This window comes from Talpa occidentalis, unplaced genomic scaffold (genome assembly GCF_014898055.3).
Source record: "Talpa occidentalis isolate TD23 unplaced genomic scaffold, MPIMG_talOcc4v2.1 talOcc4.11, whole genome shotgun sequence".
Classification (NCBI taxonomy): Eukaryota; Metazoa; Chordata; class Mammalia; order Eulipotyphla; family Talpidae; genus Talpa; species Talpa occidentalis.
The window spans coordinates 84,554,744-84,567,058 of NW_023601104.1; the positions used below are offsets into that span (position 1 = coordinate 84,554,744).

Consider the following 12,315-nt stretch of genomic DNA (forward strand, 5'->3'; position numbering starts at 1 on the left):
AGAAAGAGACTAAGGAAGTTGGAACATCAAATATCAGGCTTGCAAATTCAGACAAAATAATTAACTGATGTTATTTTTACTATGGAAATTACAAATAACCTCACCCTACCCTGGAGCTATTCTTTCTCAGAACATCCTTGACCTAGTTTCAGGCACAGATATTCTGACTGAATTTGGTTATTGTAAACGAAGATAACCATCCTTTCTGCTTCCATGACTCTCCAAGATGAAGTTATGCTGGGGACAAGCCTTGCTTCCCCACATCTCCACTCGTCTCTGATCTCTTGAATCAAGGACACACATCTTTTAGTTTGATGGACTTGTCTTTCTTAACAGCAGATTTTCTCACTTTATTCTTTGGCAGTTTATCTTTGGTAACTTGCCAGTTCTTTTGTCCATCTTGCTTGGCTATGCCATGATAGAAACCCTGTAACACATGGCTGACAACATAGGAGACAATATGTTACCAACTTACTCTAGTTAACTGGAGTCAGCTTAAGGTGAAATTATATAAATTTGTTGGAATTGAACCAATTTCTAGATATTTAACATTCCTGGTTGTGCTGTTGGGTTTTTTTTTTTTTTTTCCCTTCTTCTTTGTCTCACAATAGTAAGACAACAAAATTCATGCTCTCTATATGTTGCAATTGTCTACCAGGTGATTTTGTAAGATTGGATAGATGATTCTCTGCATTTTTATAGTTATGTATATAATTACAAGCAGGATGAAGTAGCAGGTTTAATGAATTATACTATATTTAAGAACATTTAGTAAAATGAATGCATATTTACTGCAAAATATCTGTGGAGTGTAAAAGGACAAAAAATAAAGTTAGAAAGTAAAAAAGCAATAGTAAATTAAATCATGATAACAGTGAGTGAGGAGAGAATATTATAGCTTCTATCATTTTACAAAGAGGGAAATCTAGGGAAAGAAATGTGGAATCAATCGAGAAAAATATTGGAACTTTCTTGAACTAATATTTCTAAAACACCATTATGTTTAATACTTAGCACTTTGAATAAGCCTTTTAAAATGTTCAAAGGAAAAGGAAAATTACTAGAAGAAACTAGAAAATGGTTTGCAAAACTATAAGATCTCTATCAGGGGAGTAGTCCCATTTGGAACTGGGAATATGAAGAATATGCTGTGTTTACCTCAAGTGCACCATCAAATCTGGTGAGTCTCCACTAAAAGCTATTAGTGATGTATTCCCAGTGAGCTCAACCACATAAAATGCAAACCAGATTAATGTTAAATTGAAGACATGAGAAAATGAAATGAGTGAAAAGCCAGTTGCTCTGTGTCATTGATCGAAATGTTTACCAATGTTTACCTTTACCCAGAAATGTTTCATATATATCATAAATGCATAAATATGCTGTGTTTGAAAGAGGAAAAATAGAAAATTAGTGATGAGCATAAATAACTGCCCATTGGCTGGAGCTGTTTAACACATTGCAGGTATAATTAAAATAAGTATTATCAACATTCTTAAAAATGCATGCGTATGTGTAGTATATAAACACAAATTACAATCAACATAAATATGAATTATCTAAATCATAATCTATTGGATATGTGTGTATAAACAAATAATAAATGATAACAAGTTAGAGGAATATAGCAAAACACAAATTTTGGTTTCTTTGTCCACGAGGCCCTTGTAATTTATTGTAGGAGGGTGTTAAAAAAAAAACAACTAAAATATTTCACTACTAATATCAAAACTAAATCATTTTAATATTCTTTGCTCTCGATCATTAAAATCAGAATATTTCTTGAAAAAGTTAAAACATATGCAAATGTTATGTCGAGTTCAACAAAACTTAAGAAAGAAAACCCAAATGCTTTGATATTAAGTTTATAAATGGTGTTGCTTAGCTGTGACAGAGAATTACCAGGCCCTCCTCGAGCTGTGTCAAATAATGCTAAGTTGTTACTGTTTTTCTTTGAGAAGAACATATGGAGCCAAGGATAAAAGCAAAAAGCTATCTTATATGATTTATGGTGTTCTCTGCCTACCCAAGGCTCATTCTTGTTCTTTCTTTCCCCTTTCGTAATATAACTTGGTCAATTCTCAAGAATTTTAAGATGCTATTCACTCTATGCCTGGCCCAATAAATTTATAAAAAAATTTCCTGTTTCCTTCCAAAGAATCTGCTCAAATCTCAGATTTATGGCACCCTATGTGGCTAAGTTCCAAGCAGAATTATGTCAAAAATGAGAATGGTGGTAAGGAAGGAAGTGGAATAAGGAAAAATGAAACTGGAAATAAAATGAATTCCTCTTTTCTGTCTTTCATGTATTCCTTAAAATCTTTACAGATGTAGTTAAACAAATTCATTATTCAACAGCAAAATGCCATTGATAAAATTTAAAAGAAAATGAAAACTGTCCTTCCCACTTTTGAAGACTTAGCTTATCTAATCAAGTGAGAAAAAATCAGATATCTTCATTTAATATACATAGCAAAAGTCAGACAACATTAGAGGATGTATGTTACCTGGAAAACTGCTTCAAAAAGGAATAACACTTTTTCAGAACTTTTAAATTTGATGTTAATAAAATATATTCTTAGTTCAAACAAAATCAATGCTTTTAAAGTCTAGCTCCTATAAATTTTTAATGTGTAACATAAATATTATTTATGCTAAGTTCATTTTATTTTAGCAAGCTGAATAAGTCAATTAGCCCTAGAAAAATTGTCATGCATTTTCCTTATGTTTATTGAGACAAGAGTTTCAATATCTTCAAGTGTCTTTGGATTCTGCTAATTTGCAATAACTATTTTCAGGGATGGGAATTAATTATCATTTTGATTTTATTTTCTGTTAAAAATATTCTATTAAACAATAACACTTTCTATAAATGAAGTTCAGTGTCTAAATTCTTCTAATAGCAATTGCAAATTAAAAAGAGCCTTAGTGTCTCTGACTATTATATTGTTTAGAGAGCAAACTACAGAGGTTTTGATGCTAAAAGCAGGTCTACTATAGCTAATCAAACTAAAACTGGAGGCTATGATAAGATGTTAGTAATCATTTCATATTGTTGAAATGAATGGTGTTCAAGTTTGATATAAAATATCAAAAGTATTTTACATACTTTACTGGCTTAGCCTGGAGGTGTTTAAGAAGACTGGTGATAAAAGAAATACTGTGGCCTTCTTATAATTTCATTTATTCCAATCGCACCTCTAAATAATGGTTTCTATTTCCCCGGGTTTTGAAGAATTTAGACTATTTTGCCACAAGAAGATAGTTGAGTACACCTTTAAGTCTACCTTTATGGACTCGATTAAAATTACCAGTAGACTGCTGAGGACAGAGTGCTGGAATATCTCCTTATGCGGAAGAATGAACCGCAATTATTAAGTTAGCATCTGCATATTCTGCCAGCCTTTCTCTAAATGTTCAGCTGTACCAGTCCTCATGCCCTACCTTATGAAAGCTTTCTGATTTACCAGCTTGGGTAAAGACACCTTGTCTTTCTATCCAGTATAAATATTAGTGAATATTTACAAAGGGTCAGATAAAGCCAAACTAGCAACAAACCCTAAAAAGCTGACTATCAAACTGAGGTCAGTTTGAGCAAGTGGGGGAAAGACCAGAACAGAGTGAAGAGGGGGCACAAGAGACCATGGGGATGGATTGTGGGGGCCTTGGCAGTGGGGGTGGTTTAGTAACTACACATAAAGAGGCATATCCATATCCTGTAAAACTCAGATAACAATGTAAACAGATTTTAACTCATTAAAAATAAAATAAAAATCACAGCCACTGTCAATCAGCAGCTGTATGACAGTAAAATATATCTCCATTAAAAAATAAATTCTAGCAGAGAGAATATACCTTCTTGTATTTAATTCAGTTTCATTTAATATGCTTGTTTCTCCACATTGCAGTCACTCACCACCTTTAGACTTGTGGGATAAATAAGTGAATATATTGACAGCTAATCATAATCTTAGATGGCCTGGAATTTTGCTTAATCAGAAGCAACTATCCATACAAGTCAGAGTCTATTCTATGAGGACAAGAAAAACTCAGCCAAGTCATGATACTTTGAAATTGCTCCTTCTTTCTTATGTTTTATGTTCTCAACTGTTTCTGTCTGCTGGAACCTGTTAGTCAAATCCACTGTTCATATCAAGATATAAAAGAATATTCACAGCCTAAGATGGTAGGTCTCTTGCTAGGTACATTAGAGAGAATCACAGCATTTGAAAAGTGGATTCCTTTATCAAAGTGAGAGCTTCAGAATCTATCTGAGGCATCATTGAAAGAATACCTGGGTCTCTTGCCTCCGTGAAATCCTCCCTCTTGGTATACGCCTGTGCTTCTCACATATGTAAGAGTAGGCTCACACAAAGTATAGTACAGACTTAGCAGTGATACACGACTTCCTTCCTTTAACTATGTATTTTTTAATTATAGAAATTTTTCAGTCTTGAATTGGACACAGAAGCCATGCTTCTGGGATTATATTTTCTCTTATGTCTAAGATTTTTTTTCCCTGTGAAGGTCAGATTTTTAGGTCCCCCCTGCTTCCACCTCCTTTGTCTTTATATAGTCCTCTCTGCTTGAGTGTAGGTGTGACTGCTGACTTACTTCCAACCAATAGAGCAAGTCAAAAGTGATGGGATGTGATCTCACTGGTTATTTGCAATATATCAGACTCTGCCTTGCCAGCAGACTTGCCCAACTCTTTCTTTTCCTTATGAGCTTTGAAGATACAAAAATGAGATCATTCCTACCATTGCAAGAAAAAGAATTCTGCTAAAAACTGGAGGGGAGATGAGTAGCAGAATCTTACTGAATAGAGCTGCTGATAATGACAGCCTGGGACACCCTAAGCAGAGACCCTGCTTAACCTGTGCTTGAACTTCTGACCCACAGAAATCATGAGATGATCAAAATGCATTGTTTTCATCTTCTGAGTCTGTGGCAGTTTGTTATGCAGCATAGACAACTAATAAGCTTCTTACTCCCTTATTCCAGACCACTGTCAAGGCAAGAAACATACTACAATTATTTGTTAGAAACACTGAATACTTAATGTTGCTTTATGTGATACACTCTCTATTTGGCTTTATGAAATATTGGTAACTACCAGAGGAAACCACTTTACTACTGTACACTCAAAAAATATATGTGAGATATTACAAAAAAGGGTTCATTTCCTTGCCTGTATTTACTATATTCTTCTCTGCCTAATAGCCAGGAACAGTAAATGGACCTTTCTTGTAATTTTGCTTCAGGGGAAAAATTAAAATGCAATGTAGGTATTATAGACGCATCCCCTTTCTATGAGGCTGCACTGTTTCCGTTTATGTCCATGCAATTGTCGTGGCTTAAACCAACACATTAGTATAAACACTTTCTGCAAAAGCCTGCGGCACCAGGAGGCAGGAGCAAAATCCATGTAAAATACTAAAGGGCATGAATGGACATAAGCAGTCTTTCTCCTTACTGAATTTTATGTAATCATTTGAAAACGTTTTTCTTTAGTCTGTTCCTCCCTTCCTTGTCACACTTTTACACATAAGTAGCTGAAGGAAACTAGCAGCAGTTGTGATACGGTGTCCTCACCAGGAAATTCCTGTTTTCCAAGTTCCCCTGAATCCTTTGCACTAGGTAACATGAATCTGGTCCTTTTTAGAAGCTTTCCCTCCGTGCTGTCCTCCCTCCACAACTGGATAACTTATATTCCCCTGGAGGGCTCTCTGGGGTTTAGGAAGTACAGGCAGCACTATATTTAGAGTCACTAATATTTTATTTTCTCACTCAGAAATTCATTTCAGCTTCATTGGGGACATACTTTGCACCTTAGCATCTTAACCTCACGCAAGCTAATAATGTTAATGCTTTTTTATCCTGTATTGTGCAGAGCTAAGAATGGAAAAGGAAATCTTTTCAATATGGTGATGGAGGAGGCCGGATGCTACTCTGGCCCAAGCCCCAAACTTGCCCAACTTGTCTGCTTTGTAGGCTCTGGAACTTGTGAATATACCACCTTATGTGGCAAAAGGGGCTGTGCCAATGTGAGTTAGTTAAAGATCCTGAGATAAGAGGATCATCCTGAGTTATCTGGGGGACCCAATATAATCACAAGGAACTTTATAAAAAGGAAGCCGATGAGTCAGAGAGGAGAGAAGATTCTGTGTCACTGGCTCTGAAGATGGAGAAGCAGGGATGTGAGCTAAGGAATAGAGTGTAAAAAGCAGGACGAAATCTGCTGGAACCTCTAAAGGAGACATGGGCATATGAATCCATTTTAGACTTTTGACGTACATAACTGTCAGAGAATAAATGTGAGTTTTATAATTTAAGCTCCTAGATTTGGCGTCATCTGTTAGAGTAGCAATAAAAACAAAACAAAACAAAACAAAAAACCCAAAAAAAAACTAATGCAGTATATATAAAGGGTTGCTGAAAATAATTTAAAAGGTTTTGAAACTGAAGGATCCCATGGATTTCCACAGTATGAGAAACCGAACCTTACCAAATATTTCCTGACAAGGGTTTGTACTTCTGCTTTTAGCTGTGGCTAAGTATGTCTGCTTTTAGATTTGGCTAACAAGCTACTTTCTTTCCTAGAATAAAAACATATATTTATGGGTCAGTGCAACCATCCCAGGAAAATGTGCTATCACCTCAGGAATATTTGAGGGCTGCAGATTTCTAACAGACATATTTCTTTAGCAGTTCGAATAATTCTAAGACACATGTCTGGATAAGATGGACAAGATTTTGCCTGGACCAAAACCCTGTAGGAAATGTACTTTTGGATTCATGTGGAGCTCACCCAGCTCTGAATCTTTGAGAAGGACTTACAGAATCAGTGCCACATCCAATCAAAACTCTCTTCCCCAATTCAGCACATCTAAGAACATTTTTTCCTCATTGACTAGCAGCAACAAAATTACAAAGAAAGCCAAGTCATAGGATGTTTGCAGATATTGCATCAGTAGATGACTTTTAACCTTGAAACAGGCACAAAACACACTGTCCTTTGCTTGAGTGCAGTGGATAATAGTTTCTTAATCCCATCTGTTTCTCAAGAGAAAGCCAGAAAAATTGCAGGAAGAAGTCAAGGAGTCTCAGAATTGCCCTTTAACTACTTGATTTCCCTTGACAACAATTCTAGCAAATATGTCATTTTTCCAGTCACTGCTTGAACATCTCCATGTATGGCATTGTCTGCATAGATAACCCTTCCTCAAATGGAAAGTTAGATCCCTGTCAGAGCTGAGACCTTCCTTTACACAACTTTCACTTGCCTTGTTAAAGATGCTGCCCTTGGCAACGTGGCCACAATCATTTACAAATGGAAAGATCCCATATTTAGGGTAAGAATAGGGGTGTAGTTTTCCTAAAAGCCCTCACACCCAGCTTAGGACTGATTTTTCTGCCTAATATAATCAAAGTTGAACACAAAATTTCAAAAATCTGTTCCATGCAGCTTTTCCATTGTTTAAGGAGAGAGAAAATCTAAGAATAGAATAAACAAATTCAGTGACAGAATTCTATTTCAAGCATAAATACATTTTATGGAACATAACTCCCTATTCATGATAATCCAAAATTGTTGTTTCTCCAAGTCACTGTGAAAAATTGCTTCTCAGGGAGGAATTTTTATTTCCCATTAAAATATGTTTTGAAGGATTTTGGGGTAAGCTTTGATTTAAAAATGAAACAACTTTTTCCTTTCACTGGAAAGCAAGAAATCATAATGTACAAATATTAAGAAAGAGTAAGTTTATTGTATGAAGGCTTAATATAAAGATAATAGTAAGTTTTTAGAGTCTCAAGGCCACAGTGCCTAGGATTTTTAGTCATGGAGTCATAAATGAAAGAGATAAGCAGCATTATTTTTTTTGTTGTAGTGATTGTCATTGGTTGAGTGCATTCAAATACTTTTATTCAGGGAACTATCGTTTTCCTACTGTTTAATAAAAGGGAACAGGCAATAGTTACCTCAGGCACGTGAGACTTCTTACTCTGCAAAGAAGACAACTGTCCCTGACTCATCCCTCAGATATTTGTATCCTTATTCGATTGTTTCTGCATTTGAATTATGCACAAATTCACCGGAGTATCTCATCTGTGAAATTTTAGCATTTAATAATTGTTCCTAAATTTTACCATTCTTTCTGACCCTTCCCAAAAAAAGGATGAATTTAGTAAAGTCTGCCACATTTTGAATCTCATTTTGAGAATTTTATAACTTTTAGTTAATTAAAAATAATAAGTGTATATGAAGTTTTGGGTGCTATTGTACAAATACAATTCAATTCTGATTATCCCGAAGGTGTTGACAATAGACAAATATTCCTACGGTAGACAGTAATCAAACAACTTTATTTCATTTGTTTTTGTTGTTTTGTTTGCTGCCTGGACCATGTGTCGCTACCCCTGGGACAGCCCTTTCCAGGGTCTCTATCCTCAGGGGCTGATATGTGGGCTGGGTTTGCCCTCATCACTGTCCCTGTTCCATTGCATATTCTTTGCTCCTTTGACAAAGATCAGTCATCCATATAAGGGTGGTTTTATTTCTGGCTCTCTATTCAGTTCCGTTGGTCTGTGTGTCTGTTTTTGTTCCAATACCAAACTGTTTTAATTATTATGGCTTTGTAGTATAGCTTGAGGTTTGGAAGTGTGATACCTCCTTTCTTCTTTGTTTCCATCGGTAGGACTTTGGCTATTCATGTTTTTTTGTGGTTCCATGTGGATTTCATCAGTATTTGTTTTATTTCTTTGAAGAATGTCATTGAGATTTTTATTGGAATAGTGTTGAATCTGTACATTGCTTTTGTTAGGATGGACATTTTAATAATGCTAATTCTTCTAATCCATGAGCAGGGGATGTCTTTCCATTTCTTTCAATACATCAAAGGAATAATACACCACAGTCAAGAGGGATTCATCCCAGGGGCACAAGGAGAGTTCATCATATGAAAATCGATCAGTGTAATTCAACACATGGGCAAAAAGAAAAATAAAAACCATATGCTCTTATCAATAGATGCTGAGAAAGCATTTGACAGAGTCCAACATCCATTTATGATGAAGGCCCTTGAAATTCTCAGGATAGAAGGAACATAATGTGATAAAAGCCATATATGGCAAACCCACCAACGATATTGTTCTCAGTGGCGAAAGCTGAAGGCTTTTCCTTTAAGATCAGGAATAAGACAAGGATGTCCTCTCTCACCACTGCTCTTCAATATAATACTGGAGGTCCTAGCCATGGCAATAAGACAAGAGGAATACATACAAGGAATCCATATAGGGAAAGAAGAAGTAAAACTATCACTATTTGCAGATGATATGATAATATACATAGAGAACCCTAAACACCCCACAGAAAAACTACTCAAAATAATCAACCAGTTCAGTAAAGTAGCAGGATACAAAATCAACACACAAAAATCAGTAGCCTTCTTGTACACAATCAATCTGAAGAAGAAGAAATCAAGAAAACCATCCCTTTTATATTTGAAACAAATAAAAAAAATCAAATACTTGGGAATAAACCTAACAAAAGAGGTGAAAGAACTATACATACAAAGAAAATTATAAAACACTGTTAAAAGAAATAGAAGTCAACATGATTTTAATACCATTATTTTAGCTATCAGCTTGTAAACTGTATTATTAAAAGAAAAAAAAAGAAAAAAATGTAATAAACCTCTCTCTCTTCTGGCATATTTGCTTATTAGTGAGTATAAGATTCACACACACACAAAAAAAAAAAACCCCACAAACAAAAAACAACCTGCACACTAAATAGTGGATAATAATTAGAAAAGCAATTTTGATTTTTCTATAGCTTTGTGGAGATAGAATTGACATATATTGCATAAGTTTAATGTGTACTACACGTTGGCTTGATGTACTGATGTACTGAAATATGACTACCACCACGTGTTAACACTGTCATTACATCACATAATTACCATGACTTTTTTGTAGTGAGGACATTTAAGTTCTATTCTCTCAGCAAATTTGAAAAGCAATTTGATAAAGCATTTGAGGCTGAAAGATTCTGCCATCTCATCAATGCTTATTTTGTTTCTAAACTAGTAAAGTGCACTTGATGTTAATGCTTTTGAGTTTTGATGTTAAGCAGAGTGAAAAGACATATGAATTTTATGAACATGGAGATATACCAATAAAATACTAACAATTACAATTAGAACTAATGATAATCCTCAGTTCATGACCCACTCTCATAACAGATCTAAGAGTGACTTGCAGTCTCTCTCTCTCTCTCTTGTGAACACCTAAAAGCTCATCACTAAAAATGAGAACCAGAACATTTACAATACAATAGCTATATATGCCTCTGTGTTTCTATCCTATCCCTCCACTTAATCCAACCAATTCTTTTATATATTTATAATTACCTTGCTTTCCTTTAATTTTTTATTAATATATTTCTAAAACATATACATTATTTTTATGTTTTTAACTTCATCTGAAAAGGTAATGCACTATAAATAATCTGACACTCTAATTCTATCACTCTGTAGTTTATTGTGATGATTCATTCATACTGTAACTTGTACTTACAGTTCATTGCAGTTCATTCATTTCCTTTTGTGTTTACTTCATTGTTTAATAGAGTATTTCTCAAATAGGCAGAAAATATTTGGGACTGGATAATTCTTTGTTGTGGGTGTTTGTCCTATGCATTGTAGGATACTGAACACATTTTCGGGGTCTACTCACTAGATGCCAGTAGCATACGCCCATTTGTGACAACCAGAAATGTTTCCAAGATATTACCGGTGGCCACTGGGGAATAAAATCATCACAGGTGGAAAACCATTGGCTTAACATATTAAAGTTTATTCCATCATTTTAGTGCCAATATGCATGTGGGCTATTTCTGTGTTTTGTGTGTTTTCTCACTTTTTTGAAAAACATTCTGATGAACAACTTGCAAAACTTGGCTCAGGAGTGGAGATGCTAGTTTGCAAGATATGTGATTATAGAACTTTACATGATAATGTCAAATAATTTTTCAATCTGGTTGTACTGATTTGCTCTTCTCCCACATTAAGAGGGTCTGTTCACATTTTCTCTATGGTTAGACTGATATTTGTCAATGTCAGTGGAATGAGCATATGATAATATCTTATCTGGAAATGAGGCTAAAAGAGAAACAATAAAAGGAAGAAATCTGACATTCACTCAAGTGATCAAAATCAATATTAACATAAAACATAAGTCAGGTCATGTTTAGTTTTTACCTTGAATTGATGCATTGAAAACATCACGTGACCTCTTTGTTTTTCCTGCCAAGAACCCATAAAACACCACTTTCACAGTTTAAAAAAAAATAGGTGAAAAAAATCCTAGAGATGAATTCTACAGAATGACCTGTACTACTTAACACTGTCAACATCAAAAAAAAAAAAAAAAAAAACCAGGAAAAACAGAAACTGTCACAGCCTAAGGAGTCAAAAGAGATATTACATCAAAATAAATCATGATAAAGCTGGTGAAATCATGGATATACAGTAGAAAAAGACACTATGAAATTGAAGAAATTTGTACATAGACCTTACTTAATGATATTTTATCAATATTGGTTCATTGATTGCAACAAAAGGATCACACTAATGTAAGATTTCAATAATAATAGAAACAGTATAGGGTCTATGGGACTCTCCATACTAATCTATCAGTAATCTAAAGCTGTTCTAAAATAATCTATTTAAAAACAAAGGCAAAAGAGACGTGCATAGATATACAGTAAATTCTGTACTATTGTTCTTATTGTATCTGTGAAAAGGGAAGAAAATCAATACATAGACTAGTTGGTTTTTTTAAATAGCAAGCACATTTATAATCCATTTATTTTATTGAAATAATATTATTTTATATATTCACTTAAGAAGTTTGGGTTGTGGGCCTCCCCTGGTGGTGCAGGCGGTTGAGTGCAGAGCTGTGAAGTTGTCCACAGCCTCTACAGTGCCGGTTCGATCCTGGCCAGCCAGGCAAGAATAACACTTGGCGCGGCAGACCTCTACTGTCTCGCCCGCTGCTCCCCTCAGCAGTGTATTTCTTCAGTCTGCCTTTTCTGTTCCTCGCTCTGTCTCTGGTGAATCCTCTCACCCTCCCACTCATCTGGTGTGTATCCCGGTTCTTATATGCATGAATAATTTTTTTGTTAAAAGAAGTTTGGGTTGTTTTATGTATGTGTATTTGATTTCATTGCTAGTATGGGCAATGGTTGCTTATGATTAATTTTTACAATGAGATTATTCTTTATTTTTTCCCTATGGTCTGACTTAACTT

General features: G+C 34.8%; 1 long non-coding RNA gene across 1 annotated transcript in view; it reads left to right on the top strand.

Moving 5' to 3' along the window:
* LOC129145425 (uncharacterized) overlaps positions 1-12,315 on the top strand; it is a 136,793-nt gene that overhangs the window by 72,488 nt on the left and 51,990 nt on the right. The window lies entirely within an intron of this gene.